Raw genomic sequence first — 25,597 nt, forward strand, 5'->3', positions numbered from 1 at the left:
TTCCACCACTTGCCACTGTCAAAAATCCAAAGGCAGAGAAATAAATGGTGAAACAAGAAAGGAATTTATTTCAACGAAGCCAGTACCAGGAAGACAGCAGACTAGTGTCTCAAAGACTGTCTCCAAAGTGTTGAAAATACTTCTAGGTTTATATAAGGAAAATGTAGGACAAAGGTCAGTGGGTACATTGCTATGGGCAGTAAAGGTCAGGTCCATCATTTTCTTGGGGTCAATCCCATGGGGCTTTGCTGAATCAGGGCAGTCTTTATTAGTTGAGGGAGTAGTTTCAGTTCCCACCAGGGGATGCTTTGCCAGCAGTGTCTTCTGCTTGAGCTAACAGATAAGCTGGAAAGAAGTACTTAATCAATTAGAGAATACAGAATGAGGTCAAAATGGAAGTAGCCAAAAATCCTCTTTTACTCTTTAACTTTACTGTGTCTCTTAAATTCTGGTATTTATAATATTCATTAACATTTTTAAAAAGCACTTTCTGTCTATTTTTATCTTGCCTTTGACCTAAAGTGTTTAAGTGGAAAATCCATTAGTCTTCCAAATAAATGTCTCCTTTTTTTCCTTTTTTTCTTTTCCTTTCTTTTCTTTTCTTTTCTTATTTTCTTTTTTCTTTTTTTTTTTTATTTTGATCATGTACTACATTCTATTAGATTTACTTTATGGTATATTGTGACTTTTTTAAACAAATGATTTAATATAATGAGTACAGCTTCTGTAAATGTTCAAGTTTCCTGAAAAACACGTTGTTTTTTTTTTATAGGAATACAAACACATATATATACATATAACATAAATATAAATATATACACATATAGGAAATACCTTATTATGTTAAGATAATTTATATTACATTCATATTAAGTAGTCTTGTGTTTGTGTATATGAATGAGAGAAATTGAGTTAGTATTCATATAGGAAAATAAATAAGAACAAATAGCAAGAACAACCATAAAACTGATGTGCTATAGTGAGGGGTTGGGAGAAATTCTACTAGAAAATAAAATATATGTATCTGATAAAACTCCATGTTATGGACTAAATTGTTTGTGTTCACACAAAACCGTATTTTGGAGCTCTAACTTCCAATGTGGCTTTATTAGAGATACAGACTTTGTGGAAGTAGTAAGTTTAAATGAGATCATAAGGCCTTTAACTGATGGAATTTGTGTCTTAAAAAAAGAGTCACCAGAAAGCTCCCTTTCTCCAGCATGTTCCCTATCTGTCTGCAGGTCTGTCTCTCTGTCTCTCCTACATGCACAGAGAAAGGGTTATGAGCAAGAAGGTAGCTATCTTTAAGTCATTAAGATAGCTCTTAGCAGGAAATGAATCAGCCAGCACCTTGATCTTAGATTTCCCAGCCTCAAAATTGTGAGAAATTTATTTATGTCACTTAAGCCATCCACATTGTGATATTATGTTACAGCAGCCCAAGTAGACTAATACACCTCACAGTAAAAGGAATGTTTTGGTATTGATTCATGATGAATACGAAAGCCAATGAACTAGAATAGAAATCCAGAAATAAAAAAAAAAAAAAAAGAAAAGAAATCCAGAAATAAAATCAACCTATTATGGAGACTTATATATTAAAAAGAATATCTGAAACCAGTGGAGTTAAGATGGCTTCATAAAAGATACTGGGGAAGCAGGAAGTCATTTGGAAAAAGTTTATGTATTTTATTTATTTTTATTTTTTGGAAAAAGAGTAAATTGGATTCATATCACCAACATACACCACAATAAACTCAAATGGAATCTAATGTTTAAAAAAATTATGTAGGAGTTTAAGTAGAAAATGGAGATATTAGTTTATGTATATTGGTTTTAAAAAACCTGGGTGAATATTCTTATAAAAATAATAATTTTATGGACAGCATTTTTTTAAATAGCTATACTTACATATATATATTTTGCATGTTTAACACATATTGTTGGACTTAGGAATTTTACATCAAACTCATTTTCCACCAAGTTCCTGATATTGTTTGTTACCTGTTAACTTTCAGTTTAGAGTTATAGAACAGGGCAAACACATTCTGGATCATAGAGAATTTAAGCAGTTTGTCTGGAATCTATGTTTCCCCAAATTATAAGAAAAGGTTGTTGGGGAAAGTTGTCCTGGGAAAAGAAAGTTGGTTGGTGGCTTGGTTTTATCACCTTGTAAATATATTTTGATCTGCTAATAAATAAACTTCTGATATTTGCTAGGAGAGTAATGTCTATAGATGAGTCTTAGCTGAATTACCATGCTTTTAGGATTGCTTACAGTAAACAAACCTAGAATCTATATATTTATGAAGCATGACTCCCCAGAAAATGTCACAGAAGCCTTATAATCATCTGGGTATAAAACATAGATGCTTCATAACCTAAGCTCTCCCTGTCAGGTGATTACACTTAGTGACCTCATCTATCTCACTGGGTCCAGAGGGAATGTGTGCAATGTGGGACAAGTACCAAGGAACTATGCAGAATGTGCAGATTTCTCCCACCTTTGTCTTTGCTTCTTGCATGATTATTTCATATTATTAGTAAAGCTTAGTGTTGGGTAATGTCTCTGATTTGTGTGAGTCAGATCTGACAATTCAATTTTTGTGTTAGCTTTCACTGGCATTCTCAACAAGACACTTTACAGACTCATAAATCATAATGGCTAGGGTACTTTTTAGAAGGAAAGGGTAAGGATGAGAAAAATGTAATGAGACTTTCATGACAGAATTACTACCTACCCATACTCTGTATGAGGGAAATGATGGGGAAAATTCATGTGGGGAATCTTATTAATGGAATCTGGAGAAAAGAGAGCCAGTGGAACTAACTAAATGATTGTTAAGCAGTATAAGACTGAAAGAAAGGTAGCAAAATTTCTCTTCCTTGGTTGTTGCTAACAGCCCTGGTCCAGTCTAAAAATTAAAAAGAAGAAGAAATGAAATGGAGAGGAAAAAATTTATATGTAAGACTAGTTTTTCCTATCCCTGGAAAGACTTCTTAAGCCTTTGGCTTAAAAAGCTTTATGGCTGTGGTGAGATGTGATATTCACTTACAAAGTAACTCAATTAAGGTCTTACATTATCTGTAAGAATATACAGATATCTGGAGGCCAAGAAGAGTATTCTTTTAAATAGCTGGATTGTTTTATGAAACAGTTTCAGGAGAAACCTGGTGAGTCATACAGGCATACATTCTTAGAATATTTAGAAGGCACATCACTAATTTTTGGCCCTACTGAATGAAATGGATTATTTAAATTGATACAGATATTCAACAGATTGTAAACTTTTCGAGATAGGAGTTTCCAGGCATATGCCATCTAATCTGTAGCAGTAGATCAACGTTATTGGGCACCTCTACCCTGAGAAGGGTAACTGCCCTACCTTTCCCAACACATAAACGGAATCCTTCCTAAGTGGGTGAAATGTTAGAGACAAACTTAACCAATGCCATTGACAAGGATATTGATAGATGCAGTGATAGGGTAGGCTTCTCAATCTTGGGTGCCTGGTATAAACTTGCACTTGAGAAGCCAGGGAAATATTCAGTAGGTGTTAACTGGCTCAGTCACTGTGTACAAGGACTGCATAATTACAGAAAGCATCCACACATTACAAAAGAAAGGGAGCCTGAAGAGAGGACTTGAAAAGGACTATGAGGAAATGACAGTCTGATCAGCTGGGTGGTTTTGTTTATTTAGCCTTGAAAAATGGAGTGAAAAAAGGGAAATATATGGAATTTTTCTATTAAAAGTTTGACAGCTTATTATCAAAGTTTGATTGGTGAAGGGAGCAGCTCCAGTCCCACTCCAAGCTCCTCAAACACCTTAGCAAATTCACTCTTTATATGTCTGAAAGGACTCAAATCCAATTATGAGGATCATGATTTATAACAGATAATTCTCAAATAAGGTGCTAAATTTATTGCTTCAATTAAAGCCATAGAATCTGAAAAAAAAAAAAAAAACCTGAATAAAAAGCTAATATCTTGCCTCCTACTGAGAGTGAAATCAAAGTAGAATAATAAGCTACATTTAATAGTTTGGGGGAACGGCTTTCTAGTAATAAACAAGAGAGGGAGCAATGGAGCAAAGCCCACTCATAAAGTGGATTACATTAAAGAACATACTAGAGGGATCCCTGGGTGGCGCAGCGGTTTAGCGCCTGCCTTTGGCCCAGGGCGCGATCCTGGAGACCCGGAATCGAATCCCACGTCGGGCTCCCAGTGCATGGAGCCTGCTTCTCCCTCTGCCTGTGTCTCTGCCCCCTCCCCCCCCGTGACTATCGTAAATAAATAAAAATTAAAAAAAAAAAAGAACATACTAGAGTGACCGGAATTGAAGGGGAGTTTACTACCTTCACGGGGAGGCTGATTCACTGCCCAAACAGTAGAGGGGAGAAGCTTCCAAAGACCTTCTGGTCCCATCACTGGTCAGAGTCACAGATTATCCCAGCCAAGGAAATGCTCACCTCTTGACTCATTGATGAGACTCTCTGTATTAAGGGACACTTTAATGTTTAGGAATCAGCAAAAATACACCTTGAAGATGAACAATCTTGGTGGAGGAAGGCAACCTCACTTTTTTTTAGTGGCCGAAGTGGAAAAAAATATATATAGGAGCAGAAAGAACACTAGGGTCCCATCTCAATGCATTATTATAATAAACACAGAATTTTAGGATGTAACCAATAGCACTTATGAATAATTAGGCAAATAGGCCAAGGATAAATGGAAATCTTTATGGGAATCTGAAGAAGTAAAGTGGATAATGTAAATTACCACCAAAAGAACTCACAAAAAGTAAAAAACAAAAATAAAACATAGTTGCAGGCTAAATCCAATGCTTTGGTCAGATCCCAAAAGGTAGCTTACCTAGTGCTAGTTGTGTCAGTAATTAGGCTTTGCATCTGGTGGACTAAGAGATGACACAAATCAAACTATGAGGTCATTGTGCCAAAAAACTGTGTGTGCCCCATGTACACAGGAAAGGTATCACTTGAAAACACTGTAAGCTGGGGAGCCTGGGTGGCTCAGTCAGTTGAGCATTCAACTCTTGGTTTTTGGATCAGGTCATGATTTCAGAGTCATGAGATCAATCCTTGCAGGCTCTGCTGGGCATGGAGTCTGCTTGAGATTCATTCTTCTTCTCTCTCTCTCTCTCTCTCTCTCTCTCTCTGTCTCCCTCCCTCCTTCCCTCCCTCCCTAGAAAGGAGAAAAAAAATAACTGTAAATAAAACTCTCCAACAATGAGAGTCAGGGCACAGATGTCAAATGGACTACATTAGACTTCTCTTCTAGTGTCATGTATTAACCAGAATGACATCTATTCTGTCCATGCCTTATGTGGCAAGAGAACCAGCCTTGAAGACTACGATTTAAGGTCTTCAATAGCAAATTCTATCAATTTGGCATATCTGGATGAATATTTTTTTTAAAGATTTATTTACTTATTAGGTGAAGAGGGGCAGAAGAAGAGAATCTTCAAGCAGATTCCCCTTTGAGCACAAGCCTAATGTGGGGCTCAATCTCTAAACCCTGAGATCATGACCTGAGCCAAATCCAAGAGACAGGAGCTCAACTAACTGAGCCACCCAGGTGTCCCAGATGAATTTCTTTTGATCACTATACATCAAGATGAATAATTCACATCTATCAATTTATATAAATACACAACAAAAGACAGTATTATATGCATATACCATAAACCTTATTGGCTCTTAGAACAGTGACCTTATGGAAAATAGAATAAAAATGAAGATATTTGCTACTTTAAAAAAGGAGAAACAAACCCATAAATACAAAGAAAAACCTGATGGTAGGCAGAGGGTAGGGGTAGGGGATAGGCAAAATGGGTGAAAGGGAGTGGGAAAAACAGTTTTACAGTTATGGAATGAGTAAGTTACACAGATGAAAGGTACAGCATTGGGAATATAGTCAACAGTATTGCACTAGAGTTGCATGGTGATGGATAGTAACTACACTCGTGAGCACAACATAATGTGCAGACTTAGTGAATAGCTGTGCTGTGCATTCAAAACTAAGGTAACACTGTGTATAGATATAGATATAGATATAGATATAGATATAGATATAGATATAGATATAGATATATATAGATATAAGATATAAATATAGATATATAGTATTTATACATAGATATTTATAAGTCTGTAAAAAGTTTGGCTAGTTAAATTAATGTGCCTTGAAATTGGATTGTGAAAGGTAGTGAGATTTTTAAAATCTGGTTGGTGGAGGATGCAAGTGCTTAACTCTATAATTTTGCCTTCTAAATACAATTTTATTTTCTTTCGTTTTCCTATTCTAGTGTTCCCAGGCCTGATATTAAATAAGCATTCAAGTAGGTTGATGCCGTGAAACATCGTATCAATAACTTTATTTTTGACAGTGTTTATTCTAGAGATACATTAGGTTGGGTCATACATTTACCTCATCTAACCTCTTTAAGGCTAATTGTGAATCCCTCCACTACCAAGCAGCAGAGACAGTTCCATGGTTCTTTATTTGTCAAAAACCAATGTTATATGCCTGGGAGTAGGGGCCAACAGCAATTTCTAGTGAACATACTGTTATTATTAGCTTTGTAGAAAACTGTACAATCTGCTGAGCTGGAAAGTCTGAATTAGGGAGAAGGGAGAAAGTATATGATCAAAATTGTAAGGAAAGTTGTTATTTCTCACTGAAAGATTCAAATCTTGGTGGTCTTTTGTTAATTGGCTTAGCATTCTATAAAAAGATATTGGAGAAAATTTTGTTAAGACAAATATTTAAAAAAAAACCTGAAAAATATATAGCACAAGGGAATATTAAACTGAGAGGAATATAAACGGGAGGAAAGATTTAAAGCAGCTAGACTGTGATTCATTCTTGTCCCAAATACCAGAGGAATGTTCTGGGGAATGAAGGGTGACCTGGTCTAATCTTGCAAATATGTTAACTGAAAGCCCTACTCAGGAGTCTATCAATATTGTCCAGAAGGAAGTAGAGTCCTTATTTATTAAAATTCTTAGCCAAGTATCTTTGGCTTAGGATTCCTTCTCAGTATACATGACTCCTTGAAAATATCATATAAAATCTTATGCAATCTTGGTAAAGAATGGAGATGTTTCATAACCTAAATGGTCCTTGTACGAGAGGACAGACAAGTCTCAAGCTTCTTTCTCTCTGGGACAGAGAAAGTATGCCCAACGCAAGAAGAGGATATATGCAAAATGCCTCCAAATCTCCCAGCTGTACCTGAGCCTCTTTATCTGCCTTTCATGTTATTAGTAAAGTATAATCCTGGATAAGAACTGATCTGTATGAATCTGATTTGACAATCTGATCCTCTGTGTTTGCTCACGTACATTTACTTTTCTTCCTTTTTGTTTTTTATTTTCTTTTATGATTTATGTTAGAAACAGAATGAGGGAATGCATATGCTCAGGGGAATGCATATGCTTTCAGATAATTGTCCTGAGAGAAGCAGACTCTCCAATGAGTGAAGACACCCTCCTACCACTCCCCACCCCAGACCTCCTCACCTCCCTCATGCCCCCCCAGCCAAGGGGCTCAATCTTACAACTCTGAGATCACGATCTGAGCCAAAATCAAGAGTCCAGTCTGAGATTTAACCAATACATCAGGTGGCCCTCTTCCTTTTTATAAACCATTTCCTCTTCCATATGCAAATGAATTTTTTTTGTCTTTGAAATTTAAATATTACTAACCAGATTTTCAAAATTTTGGAGTACATTTCATTCATATTACTCTGCCTTTTGTGATATTTTATTTAAATTTGGAATTACAAGTTTAGTTTGTTTCCACATCATAAATGCTTTTTTATTTTTAAATTTTTTTTCATGTCCTTTTTAAAAAGTTACTTTGATTCTTGTAATCTACTTCCTTCTAAAGTACTATTATACAAATTTTAGCTTCACTATATCATTCTTCCTCTTATTTCTGTTCATTTTAAAATACCTCTCCTTTTAGAAAAAAAAATAACAATATTTGCAACTTCACTACTTTGTTTCACTACTGCACTGATTATTCACCATCTCCAGAGTGTATTTAATGCTCTGGTCATATTTTTTTTATCCTTATGCTATTCTCTGATTATATATTTTTCTTTTATGATAAGTTCTTTCAAAATTTTTATAATAAAAATCATCAAACTTTCCTAAACATCCTAATTTTTTGCATTAATTCAACTTTTGATCTATTTCCTTGGAGTTTTTTTTTAAATTTTGAAACAGTATTTTTAAGGCATCTGATTGATTTACTTATTTATCCTTTCAAAGGAAATGCCCTCCTTGATCAGCATTTAAAAATTTGGAGAGGGACAAACATTATATGGTCTCATTCATTTGGGGAATATAAAAAATAGTGAAAGGAATAAAGGAGAAAGGAGAAAAAATAAGTAGGAAATATCAGAAAGGGAGACAGAACATGAAAGACTCCTAACTCTGGGAAACGAACTAGGGGTGGTGGAAGGGGAAGTGGGCGGGGGTGGGGGTGACTGGGTGACGGGCACTGAGGTGGGCACTTGACGGGATGAGCACTGGGTATTTATTCTATATGTTGGCAAACTGAACACCAATAAAATATAAATTTATAAAAAATTTAGATAAAGTTTGTTAGTGATCTGATTGTTGTACAATTCATTGAGTACTAGGCCAGGGATACAGAAAATGTTAAAATACAGAGCAGTTTAATTTTGCCAATTCAGAGAACTAGCTAAGAGGAATGAGTAGAGTACCCTCTCCAGGGATGTTTGAAGCAGAACAATCCTCTTTATGATGAAGAACTATTTAAAGTGTTGCATAGTGGTTAACAGTTATCTGGTACTATATTTTTTTCATTGATCCCCTTCCTGTGGTAAAGATGAGACACAATATCCTTGCTCGGTATGGCATTGACATTAGTACACCACCCATGTGTACCCCAAACTGAAGAGCTGCCCGTTGGCTTATACTCCTCACTCCCTTTAGAAAAGGGTTAGTGTAGGGATCCCTGGGTGGCGCAGCGGTTTAGCGCCTGCCTTTGGCCCAGGGCGCGATCCTGGAGACCCAGGATCGAATCCCACATCAGGCTCCCGGTGCATGGAGCCTGCTTCTCCCTCTGCCTGTGTCTCTGCCTCTCTCTCTCTCTGTGTGACTATCATAAATAAATGAAAAAAAAAATTAAAAAAAAAAAAAAAAAGAAAAGGGTTAGTGTAGTATCTCGTATCTTCTGTGCACTTCCTAGAAGGCATTTGGGAATAATTGCAGATCATGTTAGCTCTTCTTTCAGATAATTGTCCTTGGCAGATGTTTTTCTAAATTGTGGATGAGTGCATTAACATTTTCCAACATATACTTCCAGCACAGATATGTATTATTGTTCTTATTGTCATATAAAATCCACGTTTCCTATATTAAGTTAGGAAGGAGGCCAGAATTAGATACCAATACTCAAGTCCCTAGTTACCTAGAACTAGGTTTAGCTACAAAATGCATTTCTATGTTGTAAATTCACATCCTGAGACTATCACATCATAGTCACTGAAAAGTAATTGTTTAATAGTGACCACATATTGTGTATGTAAATGACTCTGCGTGCATTATCTCATTTAATTTTTACAGTAACCTTTATGAGACAATACAGTAGATAACTGATGGTTGCCCTCTTAGCAACAGTGAACCTCTTTGTCTTCTTGGTACCCACCCTCACTCCCCCAACAAATTCACTCTGGGAACTAAACATCTTCCAGAAAAGCTACTCCACTGCTAGTCCAAGGTGTGAAGACCTTTACCTAGATTAAGCTAAGGAGAACTGTCTGCTTACCTGACAACATGGCATTTTTATGGGGTAGAACATAGTAAGTTTCAATCATTTTCTGATAAGGTAGGAATTGTTCTAGGGACAGAATGATACAGTGTTTTAAGGACTAAAATTCACGCATTTTTGCTGCCGTAAGGTGTACAGCCTCAAACTAAACCCAAAAAACTCAGAAACAAAGAATTGAAAAGGAAGCAGAATTCTAACCACCTTGTGAAATTCTGCATCAGAATGTGCCTGATTTAGTCCTTATGTTATAAAAAGTCTATTCAGGGGATGCCTGGGTGGCTCAGCGGTTGAGCGTCTGCCTTTGGCTCAGGGCGGAATCCCAGTCTGGGGATCCAGTCCCACATCAAGGTCCCTGTGAGGGCCCTGCTTCTCCCTCTGTCTCTGTCTCTGCCTCTCTCTCTCTGTGTCTCTCATGAATAAATAAAATCGAAAACAGACAAAAAAAAAGTCTATTCAGCTACCTGGTTTTCTGACTTGGTATCTTTCCTCTAATGCTACGTAACACCCCCACCCCATCTTTTGCCATTGTGCATCTATAAGCTTGTTGATTGTTATCACCTTTCCTGGATATTCTTAATGATTTTCCTTTTTCCTCTGCCAGCCCATTTGATACTCCACAAGTGTGGAATATGTTTCTTTTACCCACAAAACAGTGCAGCTTGAAATCTTGTCTTATAAATTTCATCAAGGAAATGGAATACCCCTTAAAATTATGAGATGGGACACAGTTTTATCCATGTCTACAATCTGAGACACTTAACATGTTTCCTACCCAATCCCATTTTAAACTAATGCACCAAAAATTTGTCTTATTCTTCTTCCAACAAATTCCCACATAAACTGACTCCTTATGTACTCATTAGATAGAAAACTTGTAAACACATGAGTGATTCATTGGGGATGCTTACGTCAGTTACATAATAAAAGAATAAAATACATTGCAACATGTATTCAAGAAAATTAAAACCTTAACTTAAGAAAAATAATGCTATAAAATGGCCATTGTACAAAATACACATTAATCGGCTCAGTAAATGTGAGCAGATTTTGTTGCAAATGCATGCTTTCAAAATGCCTCAGCAAAATTTAAATTCACTGTATGTTAAAATTAATTACTATTAATTAATATTTGTTAAATTATAATCCACATAAGTTATAAATTTATATATTTTATAATTACATAAATCAAACTATACAATAAGTAAAATAATGCTTCTAAATTATTAGATAAAAATATATTTTAGAGAAACATTTGATGTCGGTAATACCCTAAGAGTTTATGAATCTGTCTAACAGCAAAGAATCATGATATGCATTAACATGATGTGCAGTAACAGGAAGACCATACAGTCTTCAAAATTACAATCAATAGCTAAAAGAGAAGTGTCAGTGACAGCACCCAAAACAGTCTTATGTTTTTAAAGCCAACAGGCCATAAAGTGAATGCTGCAGAAAATAAAGGAGGCATATGGAAAGACAGTGTCCTCACCTATTCACCTGTAAATGAAGATTATGCTGAGTAAATACATAATGCCACTAGTGCACATAAAAATGAAATATGAATACTGAATATGTTTATGGCTTTATGCAACATAAACTATATTTTTTATTGTTAAGCATTTATACATCTCCATAGTTATAGCTATTTTCCATCACTGGGAAGTAACATGATTTAGTCTAGAAGTGACAGTATGGTAAGTTCACTCTTTTAATTCTTGCATTAAGGAACACTGACGTGGGGGTGTTTGGCTGGTTCAGATGGTAAAGCATATGGCTCTTGATCTTGGAGTTGTAAGTTCAAGCCCCACACTGGGTACAGAGATTACTTAAATAAAATGTTAAAAAAAAAAGAAATACTTGTGTGGTTCATATAATTATTAATTACAAGCCTTGGTGTCCTCAATTATTTTTATTTAAATCATTATATAATTCCTATACTGCCTGCTTCATGTCTAATTATGAAAAAAGATAATTCATCTAAAAATGTTTTTTAAATGCAGAATGCTACATTGGTAGATACAGATATTTTTGCTTCAATTTTTTTTTTCTTTTTCAGCAAAGAGTGATTATTAATGCTAGTTTCATACTTGCACAAAATTGCCATCAGCTCCACAGTGTGATATAAACAGGATTTGAGTGAATGCTAGAGATCAAAGGCATGGAGGTCTCCAGAAATACTTTTATAATTATAGTCTAATTCCCTGGCCCAACAATAACATAAGAACTATTTATAAATGTTCTATTTGTAACAAAAATATTGTTGTAATTAAACATATTTTTACACAATTATTTTTTATTACTCTATATGTTTGTTAAATTATAAGTGTTTTCTAGCACTAATTCATTTATTCAATAAAAATAATGACAACACAAAATAGAAGTATAGATAGGAAGGGACAATGCACAGGCACAAATATATATATATATATTTGGGGGGTACCTAGACCCCCATTACCAACACCAGTACTGCTTTTATTGGCAGGATATTAGCTATCCTAAGTAACAAATCATTTAATTTCTGAGAGACACATAGGCTCAAAATCAACATCAAGATGGATTTCCAAGTCTCAAGGTTATTTAATGGGAATTTTGTAAAACTTAGCCTTCAGCTAATTTTATTAAAAGTAAGCTTTGGCAGCAGCAATATTCAGATTTCTGTAAGTCTTGCTGGCTGTCCCTACTGGTTACCTCACTTTTCTGCTTGAATAGAATTAAAGATAAATTCTAAAATTAGGCTAGGAAAATCAAATGAGTGATTCCATTTTTAAAATGTGTATTTTATTGGCCCTGTTTGTGAATATCTGAATTTGTTGTATTACATGTTAACCATTGTGTATTTCCCAAAGATTGGCAGTTTAAATGGGGTTGTAGGAGCCAAATTCCTTTCCAAAGAAGAAAAACTATTTTCTCCTGAATCTTTATACTTTTTCAAGATAAAAGATTTTCAAGAAAATAAATCAAACAGTGGTTTCCTCATACTATGCGACTAAGAATAGTGATGTGCGGAAAGGAGAATGTTTTGGTACAGAGCCTTTTTTAGGTCCAAGGTATCCTTCGAGAATCCATGGAATTGTGTAAATCTGCACTTTATAAGAGTAGAGCTTTGCTTTCTCAGACTAAGCCCAATTAGCCTTTTATGTGTTGTCTCCTAGGACATAAATGCTAATAAATAAGGTCTCTTTGAATTCCTGAATTCTGACGCAAATTCTATCCTTGATTCCAGCAGCCTCAGTATTAAAGATGGAAGCAAAATTGATTGGGAATCTACAGCTAAATGCCTTACAAGAATCTGCTGGGTTAGTAGAAGCAACCAGCATTCCTTAACAGAAGACAGATGTGGTAGTCTATCATAAAAAGACTGATTTGCATACGTAGAAAATATGGTATCTGAAGCATATAACTTAGGTTAATAACTAATTATACTTACAGGTTCACTTTAGAAAATTCTAACAGCACTATATGGCTATATGGCCCTAAAGATTTAAAGACTGCAATGATAAATCCAATACTTTTTTTCTTTTTACTATCAGGTTATGTGGGGTATTCATGAGCTCCTGTCAGCAAGGGACATATGATGTGATTCCTTTCTGCAGAATTACAGCACCTTGTGTGTATTATTCTGCTTTCACTCTGCAATTCAAAATTGGGCTGTGCAGCCTGAACAGGTGCAGAGTGATGAGCTCTTTGGGCGGCTCTCCACGCATTCTGGGACTGGTTGAGAACCATTGGATGGATAAGGTCATACCTTGCCAAGAAGAAACTCTCCCCAAACAGGAACAGATGTTAATATGGGCAAAATGTTCTGTAACAATAAAATTTTTATTTAAACATTTATAGGAATTCTTTTATTCCCCAAAATGCTTTAGCATTCCATTTCATGCAAGAATCATTTTGCTGTAGAATTTCTGTCATTGCAAGGTAACCAAAAATTGCTGCATAACAGAGAACAGAAATTTAGAAAATAATCTCTTTCAATCACTGAATGTGGATCTTTACCTCTACCACCCTGTTTAAAGATTGGATTTCAAGTAATCCTATAACAAGAAATTCTGTGAAACTTAGTTGGATAGATAGGTATTTGACGAATCTCTGCAACAGCCTTTGTACATAAACTGGTCTTCAAGGCAGTTCATACTGTCAGGTACACTTCCAATATTTTTTCAACACTTTAGGAATTTCCTCTGCTGCAACATTTTGGATGAATTTAAATGCACTCCTGAAAGTAAGAATCACATTTAAAAGTGTTTTTCTAGTCAAATATAAATTGAATTAATAATTTTCAGGGCATGATATTAACAGTGAATTATCACTATCTGTCACTAGCTTCAGAATACTTCCTAGAATACTTCCTAGTTGTTTTAGATGATTCCATCCCCTTAAATAAATGTATTAATGGTAATTAATGACTAACAAAAAGGTGATTTGGCACTTTTTATTTGTGGAAACACTTAGAACAGAGTATTTTTCAGACAGCTACTAATTTAAATAAGTGTTCCAGAAACTGTCAGGCACACAGTTTTAGATGTGACACAATCAAAATTTAATTTTAGGAATTGAAATATGAATGCATACTAGTACATATATATTTCAATTATTACTGCTTCTTTTACATTTGCTATATCTTCTTTCATTTGGAAAACACTGAAAAAATTGAAATAAAAATAAATTTTTAGGATTTCAAACAGGAAAACAGATAAATTAGATGCAAACTCATCAGTTTTTTTTATGAAAATGGCCAACTATGCACTTATTGTGAGTTTAAATAAAAATTCAAAAGAAATATTTGAAGTCCATCCCATGCATTGTACATGACATCAAAAGAGTTTAATGTGAAAAGTAAATATATAAACCTAAAATATGTTTCCATCTAATATGCAATATATATTTGACTAATTGAAAGCTTCAATTATTAACAATGTCACTGCCATATAAGCTCAAATATACTTCTTTACACAAACAAGTATAAAAATGACAGTATGCCAAATGTTAGATATTTGCCAAATTACCTTAGGCATTTAATGTCAGAAAGTAGGCAAGCAATCTGAACAATCTAACTCAGCTCCTGGAGCCAGAGGAAATATTAAATACCGCTTTACTGCAAGCATGTTAGAGCCAAAAGTCTGTCTGCAATGGGATTCTTTTTAAAGAACAGATTAGAGAGATATTAAAAGATAGAGATCCAGACCATTCCACTTAGTCACTGTAGTTTATTTGAACTATTGTATGTGGGCAAGTTGGATGCCTAACTTCCTAGTAAGAGGCAGCTGTGGTTAGTAGTTTTCAAGTTTTGGGCTGATTTAAAGTAACCTGATCTCTTATTCTGCATTAAATGAAAAGAATTGCATATTAACTACAAGGAAAAAAGAACATTTTTCATTTTAGAAAATTAGCAATTCAATATAGTATAGAGATGCATTCTACGTAAATGAGGGCAGAACAGTATGTTCTACAATTGTTATTGAAGGGGTTAATACAAAGAAATAGCAGATAGGAATCAATAGATAAGATTTGAACACAAGGGGTTCAAAACATGAATAAATATTGCAACTCAGAACAACAAGAGGAGAGGACCCCGACTAAACCAATATTTATATACACCCTTACCGAAGTTTTAGCAATTCTCTAATGTTTAAGGATTTTATGTTATTAGCAGAGCCACACGTGTAAAATTTTAATTTGACATTTATTAATTTGGGGTTTTGCTAATCATTAGTAAATTGTGTATCATTTATTACCTAATCATAATTGTCATTCTTAACAAATTTTGTATTGCCTTTCTAAATCCTGAGTTATTGAGCCTCCTCAGATATCATCTGATAATTATTTAAACTGGGTTCATTAAGATAAATGACTCCAAAAAAGTGCATTGAATTTAAGAGAAAACATGGCTAATAACTATTATTCCTTGACTACACAATGTATTATAATGACATTCATATTTTTCTCCTATTTAGTGTGTTTCTGCTCCATTTCAATCCCTTACCATTAAATTCAGGAATTGGGCACTGCAACCTTACTGCAATAAGGAAAGAATATGGATTATTAGAGTCGAATAATCTTGAGGTAAGGTAATTTCCAGTGAAAATTTGAAGTTTACTTGGGGAATCTTGTTGAAATAGTGAACTCTGATGTGTTATAAAATTACTATAATCAGGTGATTCTTTTTTCTTTGCAGTCTTTTCAGTATTATGTCTGGGTTAGTTGATCTCTGTGTGGCACTAATCAAAAAAGGGAGACTCTAATGTACAGGACATTTCCAGAAGCAGAGCAAAAGAGGAAAGGTATACACAGCAGTGTGGAGAGAGGCTTTGGAAATAAAAGAAATAACATGATTACAGTACTCAAAGACACTTGGTTAGGTGAGGAAAAAACATGAGAATATATAAGCTGGGAATCCATGTCCCAAATGCATCCAGCAGCGTTGGAGTTAACAACAACAACAACCCCCCCCCCAAAAAAAAAAAAAAAAAAACAGTTTAAGGTGGAGACTAATTAATTAATAATTACCAACTGGTAGTTTGATCTCCCATAGCCTCCCTTTGGCGTGCCGGAGACCATATGCCACTGAGAGGACAGAACTGTGCAGAGAGAATTATTCGTGGCCGCTCAATAACATGAGGTCACCCAGGGAGGTCACAAAATATAGAAACCTCATGTGAAAGGAAAAAGACAAGCTTCTGCAGTCGAGTGTTAACATGATATCCAAAAGATCTGGTAATAATGGTCACACGATGAGACTCCTCACTGCAAAATGGCAAGAATGCAGTTCAGACCCATCCCTGGGCAGCAAATTCAACGAAGACATGGTTTTAGACCACAGTCTTTACCTCTACCATTAGGAGGGTACTGTCCCTGGGAGGAAAGATTGGACATACCCCAAATAAGAGGATGGCATATGAATTGAATGTATTTTACTAATAGGAATGAGATAACATGAAGGAAAAGACAGTTTTGATCTCTTCACAGTAAAAAGTTTCAACAATATAAGTCACTGGCTGACAAATTAGTCAATTGAATGACAAAGATCAACTGGTAATTTCACCAAGTTAATTGGTGAAATCAATCCAAATGTACTGTCTCATTAGGTGTAGAATCAACTCCAAATCAAGGGAATTCAAACAATATTCAAAATTTCATCATGGAAAATTACATAAAGAGAAGAAAGAGATAGCCTATTTCTACTATTTCTACCATCTCTGGAACTCATTTTTTTTTTTTTTTTTAAACAGGGAAACAAAATTTAAGAGTTGCACCCAAGTAATAGCTTTAAAAAAAGCATTAATTCATTTTCTAAAAAATGACCAATTATAGATAATGAATGGCTTACTTTTATCTTAATCCCCAACATTGTAGGTTTTAGAGGGCAACATTTAGCTACTATGTCCTGCTAAATTTGTTCCAGATCTTAACCCCTTACTATGTAATTACTTTGTGTTGTCCTTTAGAAAAGCAATTTAATTCAGCCTTCTGTATTTTTTTTTTTTTTTCTTTCAACAGACCAGTAATTTCCTCTTTGCTTTTGGGGTCAGAAAACTTCAGATATTTGTAGAAGATACCAAAAGTGTTTTAGAAAGTGTAAACAACACTGTAAAATTGAGAGACAAACACATGATAACTTTTAACAGGGTCACAATTTACTATAAATTATCTCTTAAAAAGAGCATTTTGTGATTACCAGTCACCAACTTACATTTCATCTATTGTTAAACACTGTGGTTGAAAATATCCCCTATAGCTTATGGCGAGGTCCATCTTTGAAAGAAAATATTTCTAAGTTGGAAAGCAGTGTATAAGGGACAAGAACAAATTCACAATTTGTATTTTTTTTCTCATCAAATCTTTGCCCATAGAACTTTATCCTTACAGAAAAGTATACTCTATTTTTGTTACTCAAATTTGAAATAATTGAATTTGCTTGAACTATTTCAAGAGGTTCCTCAGGATAGAAAGTGTTCAAGCTTTGCCACACCATGGCCCCTTCTTCTATTGCTACAGTAGAGAATGTTTCTTTATAGCACCAATGTTGTGTAGCCACTTTAAGTAGCAACTCTTGACACAAAGGAGCCAACCTGGGGCAGGGCAGCTGGTGCAGCTCCTGAGCTTCCCTTTTGCTTTCTCAGACTACTTCATGGGCCACAAGAGACACAGCCCTTGATTTCCAAGGAGAAACACATTGAATTTATTTTTGTAAACTTTCAGTAGAGCTTTCTGAAAACTGACATGTTTAGGCAAACTTTGTGCCTTCTTTACTGAATTTCATTAGTACCTAAACCGTGTTCCACTGCCATCCTGGATATAGCTATTTCCTTTCTAGATGTGATCAACTAGATCCTTCCTATCTCCTCATTCCCTATCGCTGCTTAAAGGCTCCTCACTTCATGTGCCGCTTCAACTTTCATGAAAACATGTCTGAAGCATCTAAGGTCACCTCTGTCTTCTAGTGACTCAGAAAATGGAGATTTTTAGGACTCTTGTGTTCCTGGAAAAGTTGCAAAATTCAGAACCAAACAGTCTCCATGTTTTACACGTATCAAAAGTCTTCCTAGGCTGACTCTATATGAAAGTTCATGGGGACAATTATGTTGTAAAGGATTCATGGAATGTTGTAGAGATCTCAAGTTTTATAGGTTGAATTGTCATATAGAATTTGAAAAGATTTTCCTTATGAGGCCGCAGGGGATCCTCAATTTAAATCACAGGAGCTCAAAAGGGTAAAAGGACACTTACAGGTTATTAAATTAAAATGTCTAACAAATATCTGAAAGCTTACATACATTTTAGGACCATTCGGTCTCCTTCTGGCATTCTTGCATGTTTGCTTAATATCCTATGCTGTATGCTGTCATGCATCACAAATTCGCAGTAGAATATAGTCTGATTACCTGTATGTCAACTTCAAATAATAAGCTCTTTGACAGTAAACATTATATGTATCCTCTTTATTTACATAGGTCTAGCATATAGGAAACCGTAATAAAGTACAGGCACACAAAACAGTCTTCCTCCACCCCATCATCCATCTCTAATCTTGCATTCTCTCCATAATTTCTTCACTTTTTTCCCCCTTTACAGGTCTTATTAACATTTACATTTTATACATTTAAATTATTTTTTTCCACGTATAGTGTTGCTGGAAATAAACCTCATGTGGGATGGGAAATTTTTTTTTATTCTCTATACATTATGTATTAAATAGTGTCTGTCCCATAGGAGATGCCCAATGAATATGTCTTTTATAAATAAATGAATATAGAGGGGAAAAATAAGTGAATGAGATATAAAGTAGAAGGGTTTACATATGGACAAACTTATACACAAAGAGGATTTTAAAAAGGAGAATTTAAGAAAATATATTTATTCTTAAACTTTATACTACAGGTTACAAAAAGCTGTCATATTGGCCTCTTCTGTTTATTTGGTCCAATCAGATTATTTTTTCCCCTGTGAGTGGGGCATGTTGTTGCCAACTGACTTCATGTTATAAACAGAGAAACAAACAAAAACCTAGATCTCTTTGGTTTGTTTTAAAAAATGTAATATTAAAAAAAATTAAAATAAAATAAAAAATGTAATATTTGGTCACACTTATCATCATTGCCACTTGCTTAATTAGGGTTGGCCCTTCAATTCGGCACATACCTTACAATTCTCTACTGTTTTCTATAGTCTGCTCTCTTTATTCAGTTACGTTACTTAGCTTGGATCTGCAGAAATTAAAATTTTCATCCATACTCTGTGAAAGAAATTGAGTTGTGATATTATCAGTTATTTTTAGAACTCTAGTTATTGTTTTATAAGACATTACTGTGTTCTTCTTCTACTGCTGTATGACAAATTATCACACATTTAGTAGCTGAGAAAATCATACATATTATGTCATAGTTTCAATGGATCAAAAGTCCAGGTATGAGTTAGCAGGGTCCTCAGTTCAAGTTCTCACCAAATTAAAATTAAGGCAGCAACTGGGGCTGCTGTCTCATCTGAGGTTTAGTACTCCTCCAAGCGCTTTTAGAGCTTGACACAGGGCTCAGTCCCAGAATGCATGAGATCATGACCTGAGTCAAAACCAAGAGTCAGGCATTTAACCAACTGAGCCACCCAGGTACCCTTCAGCTCAGGTCTTCATCTTATGGTGGTGAGTTTGAGCCATGCACTGGGCTCCATGCTATAAGGGGTGTGTCACCTATGTGGCTCAGATGGTTAAGCATCAGACTCTTGGGGACACCTGGGTGGCTCAGCAGTTGAGCACCTGCCTTTGGCCCAGGGCATGATCCCGGAATCCTGAGATCTAGTCCTGCATCAGACTCCCTGCATGGAGCCTGCTTCTCCCTCTGCCTGTGTCTCTGCCTCCCTTTGTCTCTCATGTATAAATAAATAAATCTTTAAAAAAAAATAAAGCAAAAAGGCTGTTAATCGTATACATGCTTTTTTAAAAAATTAAAAAAAGAAATTTAAAAAAATCAGACTCTTGGTTCCAGCTCAAGTTATGATCTCAGGTTCTTGGGATCAAAACCCATGTTGGGCTGTGCACTCAGCAGGGAGTCTGCTCCAAGTTTTTTTCCCTCTCCCTCTGCCCCCTCCCCCTGCTCCTTCTTTCTCTCTCTCTCTAAAATAAATAAATCTTTAAAAATTTTTTCACAGGGTAATCATTTTAAACTATAATAGGCACTCCCTCTGTTTTGCCAAACTTAAGTATAATGATGAAGCTACATTATCATACTACACATTGGCCCATGTTTAGCACAGGATGATTATGCCCAAGTGAACTTTGGTATGTCACATTTGAATGTTGTATGGTATAATTAGACACAAACTGGTAATTTTACATAGATCAAGTATCTCAAACAAGACAACCTGGTTATTTGTGATACCACTACATTCCTTGCTCATGTCATTCTCATGAGGTTTTGTACTACAAAAGTTTACACACACACCCTGCTGCCTTATTTCATTTGAAGCATAAATTTGTTTTTGCTTCTCACCAGGTGCAAAGATAATTATCAGATAGTTTATCCAGACTATACAAATTTTTCTTGAGATGCCTGAAGAAGGTTTTCTTTGCTTTATTTTTACAGAATCTATCCCATCTCTTTACAAGTCAAGCCACTATCCTGCAAGTTTGAAGAAAAACATAGGTTAAGACTCATTTGACTCTCTTAAAAAAATATATGGCTTTATTCTTGAACCACAGAAGGCATGTTATCACTGCTCTATTCCCAGATAGGGTAAGGATGAAGAAATTTGGTCCTTGTTAACAACCTACTAATAACTTAATTCATCTCCCAAGAAATATTACTTTGGAATGTTTTCCTTTTTAGATGTTTTATTTATTAGTATTAATACATTGTTTGTAGGTATGAGCAAACTGCCTGTTTCAATGCAGGATATATGAAAAGAATGAGATTTCTCAAATGAATCTGTAAGCAAAGTACAGGGTTAGGAATTATGGTTCTGAAAACCAGGCACTGAATTATACTATGATGCAAAATGTGAAAAGATCATAACTCAATTCTTGGTACAAAAGGCAGATGTGCTAAGAATCTTAAAATAAAGGGAGAAAAATTATTTCAAACTAATGGCTTACAGGTTTGGAATTGATTTTTTTTCCTATACTGAGACCCAAAATATATAGCCACATATACTTACCTCTCTAAACATGTAAACTGAGAGTCTGAATTCCATAAATTCATAGTTAAAGTTATAATTATTAGTTACTATAATGTATATAAAGCTACTTTCTGCATCTGTAATTAGGAATATTTTAAAAATCTCATAATATATATCGTCTAGATTTTCCTGGTTGGAAAGTATTTTTACATAAATGTTATCTTGTATATTTCTTTTTTTTAATATTTTATTTATTTATTCATGAGGGACAGAGAGAGAGAGGCAGAGACATAGGCAGAGGGAGAAGCAGGTTCCCTGCAAGGAGCCTGATTAGGGACTTGAGCCCAGGAGCTCAGGATCATGCGCTGGGCCAAAGGCAGACACGCAACCACTGAGCCACCCAGGCATCCCTACCCTATATATTTTTACTAATTCTATGTAGGTTAGAATATTCCTAAATGTCTTACTTATTATAAAGATGGTGGAGTTCCTTGATGCTGGAAATAAGGGGTGGGGGGTTTGAGGTATTTTTTAAGCTTAATTTTATTTTTTTTTAAATTTATTTATTTATTTATGATAGTCACACACAGAGAGAGAGAGAGAGGCAGAGCCATAGGCAGAGGGAGAAGCAGGCTCCATGCACCGGGGAGCCTGACGTGTGATTCGATCCCGGGTCTCCAGGATCACGCCCTGGGCCAAAGGCAGGCGCCAAACTGCTGCGCCACCCAGGGATCCCTTAAGCTTAATTTTATAAAAAGCATTTCACCAAAAATGTATTTCTGACGTTTAACAGTTACTCCCAGTCTAAGAAAAAAGGAAGTATTAGAATATGAACGTCCTTTTTTTTTTGTTTAATTGTTGTTCTTGTTACAAAGCCCTATGAGTATCTGGACTGTTTCCCACATAATGACTATTGCTTTCTCTCTAGATATCTTGGAGTCTCTGAAATTCTCAACATCTTTTACATTGTTTTTAGGTGTTTGAAAAGTTTCCATCCTGCCTTACTAGCCAGAGTAAATGTTGTTGTAGGTAACTGAGAACCTTAACTAATGAAAGTGTTTATTAGGGGTGCCTGGGAGGCTCAGCGGTTGAGCATCTGCCTTTGGCTCAAGTCATGATCTCGGGGTCCCAGGATCGAGTCCCACGTCAGGCTCCCTGCATGGAGCCTGCTTCTCCCTCTGCCTGTTGTCTCTGCCTCTGTGTGTGTGTGTGTGTGTGTGTCTCATGAATAAATAAATAAAATCTTTAAAAATAAATAAATAAATAAATAACTTGATGCCATGTGGGCCTTAGCACTTGCCATATTTGGTTGAGATAATGGCTTTTCAGGGGTTTAGACCTCTAGATCCAAATGAAAGCATGCAGACCATATAAGTAACATGACCAACAAGGTTTTTGTTGTCTGACACTGATTTTCTCTAACACATATTATTACCAGGGAAAGGTAGTATCGTTTTATAATAATGGGATATGGTACTAATTTTATTATTTTGAATGTGATTTTTACTTATGAATCAGGGTTTTTAGCTCTCCCCTTTTGATAGTTCACTGGGTCTATTGAGATGGTTGAAGCTTAGGTTCACATGGGTTCCATACTAGATGGATGGTCTGTGGGTAACAGGTCCCAGGAGGGAAAGCATATTTGACTTCACCTCCAGCCTCATGTAGAATGGAAGTAGAATGAAAAATCCACAAACAGATGTTATTAAAGAACCTCATATATAATCACTCTCTATTATACTTGGCAATAAGACATATCCCCCTTTTAAATAGAGGGAAGGGCTAAGTTATTTTTATAGTTGGTGTGAGGTGTAAATCAGCCAAGAGGTCTTGAATTAAGAGAAATTGAGGTCTTGGAGCAAGACAGAGATCCATTTAGGAATCCTTTTGTCAGACTGCAAATAAGAATTGTTTGAGGAAATCTTTATGTGTCTCAATTAAACTGGCTGCCTGGGACCTACTAGGGAGATGAACATTCTATTGAATGCCTTTTAAAGAGCACACCATTGTAACCCAGAGAAGTGACATGTGTGCCTTGGTTACTATTATCAATGTCTAAAACTCCAAGGGGATAAGGAGAGTCCTCTGAGACTATATATTGTGGCCCAAGAATACGTAAAGATGTGTGGTCTTGATTTACATTTCCATAAATCTGTAGGGCAAGAGATTCCCAGAGTTGTTTTGGTGTTTTTGTTGTTGTTGTTTTTGTCTTAATCCTAAAGGAGACAACTTTTAGGCATTTGCCCAAAACTTTGTAAAAACAATATGCAAATGGGGTCATTTGCTGGCATCCAGTGCTATAGTGCACTCTGAAATTTAGCCAACTGTGCTCACGTTAAGTCCCATTTTTATTCAGAGAATTTTTATTAGGGATGGAAAGCAGCTACATTTCACTTAAGCTCCATCAATTTTTTTGATGGTGGCAATGCCATTCATACATTCTATGGATTCCCATTAATACTGACTCCGTTAATCCCAAGAGATTTTCCAGGTAGCCAAGGGGTCTTGAGGAGGAATGACCTCCTTCAGCACATGATGTCTTGCCATTGACTAAGAAAAGGGGAAATCATCCCTTCTGCAGGTGGAAAATGCCAAAGGACCCAGGAGGCCTTTACACTCTTGCCAAGCTTATGCGGGAGGTTCTAATTCCATGGACCAAAACATAATGGGTAGCTGGGTACATTGGGTCACAGACTCAGAATCTATGAGAGTCTCCTCTCTCAAAAGATCCAGTACAACTGGCTAGCAATTTTCACCTTAATGCTATATAGCACTGGGTTGAGAAAGGTCGTCTCTTGAGTCAGAAGCCCATCAACAACTTACAGTCATCACAGGTGGTCCAGAGATTCCAGGGAGTGTAACAAGAGGTTGTGAAAGTCTCTACAGTGAAGGAGCTTCTGGGGGAATTAATGGGAATGCCTGTTGATTTTGATTTGCATAGATTTTACAGCCTTTGTTTGAGAGAACTCCATTTATACTGGATTTATAAGTAGCAACATCAGTGAGATTAAGTAAAATTTAAGTAAAATTTATAAATGACTAATTTATTGCCACCAGAACTCAAAAAGGATTAAACGATATTGGACATGTGAATCCTTAATGAGTATCAAATGCAACTTTTTGGAGGAGAATGTCATCAATGCAATGCCCCCCTGTGCTCCTGTACAAAGTTGGAAGCAGTTAAAATATTGCCTACTAATATAGCGTGCAATGGCAAGGCTGCTAAGATAGCCTATGGGTAGCCTGAGAAAAGTGTATCATATCCCTTTGGAGGTGAAGGCCAACTGCAGGTGGGAGGCTGTTAAAATAGCCACTAACCAGAATGTATTAGCTAAATCTACAGTAGCAAAATATTTACCAGTTGCAGTTAGTAACTTCAGTAATACTAGGTATTGGGTTTGGAGACCTTAATGAATCAGACCACACCATTAAGCTTGTAGTAACTGACTGTAAGACACCATTCAGTCTTTTAGGCTTAAGAATAGGCAAAGTTGGGGGATCCCTGGGTGGCTCAGTGGTTTAGCACCTGCTTTAGGGCCAGGGCATGATCCTGGAATCCCGGGATCGATTCCCACATCAGGCTCCCTGAGTGGAGCCTGCTTCTCCCTCTGCCTGTGTCTCTACCTCTCTCTCTCTCTCTCTCTCTCTCTCTCTGTATCTATCATGAATAAATAAATAAAATCTTAAAAAAAAAGAATAGGCAAAATTGAACTGTCAAATGGAGAAGCAGTGGGGGTAATCACCTATTTATTAATTAGATATTGTGAAATAATACGTTCTAATACTTGGAGGTCCTATTTTAACTTACACTGAGCCATCTTAACTAATTTACGTGGGGGTGTCCACAGAGCCTTATTTGGGCAAGCAAATTTATAACTGTCAAAGGCTTAATTTAATTTTAATTTAGTGTTCACTGTGCCAAAGTATAGCCAGGATGGAATATTATAGGAAATGGGTATTATGACTATGGAAAATTTAGGCAGAGCTATAAAATGGCATATACTGAATTTTCTCTATCATATTTAATTACTCTTCTCAAATTATAGAAGGTATCATGTTTAAATTCAGTGAGCTCTCAGATATATCCATAATTTGAACCCCAGTATTATTAATCCATGAAGCTTTATCACCTGGTACATTTTAGCACATGCCAAACGTAATT

The 25,597-nt window shown here is 35.7% G+C and overlaps 1 long non-coding RNA gene across 12 annotated transcripts in view; it reads right to left on the reverse strand.

The window, feature by feature from the left end:
- LOC140632717 (uncharacterized) overlaps positions 1-25,597 on the reverse strand; it is a 341,247-nt gene that overhangs the window by 210,335 nt on the left and 105,315 nt on the right. Inside the window, exon 6 of one of the 12 annotated variants that reach the window (XR_012030390.1) lies at positions 18,953-19,561. The exons of 10 other annotated variants lie outside the window; for them this stretch is intronic. This is a non-coding gene — a long non-coding RNA (uncharacterized lncRNA). Of the gene's footprint in view, positions 1-18,952; positions 19,562-25,597 lie in introns of those variants that run through there. One more of the 12 variants, XR_012030396.1, reaches the window with a different exon arrangement.

Source organism: Canis lupus, chromosome 4 (genome assembly GCF_048164855.1).
Source record: "Canis lupus baileyi chromosome 4, mCanLup2.hap1, whole genome shotgun sequence".
NCBI lineage: Eukaryota > Metazoa > Chordata > Mammalia > Carnivora > Canidae > Canis > Canis lupus.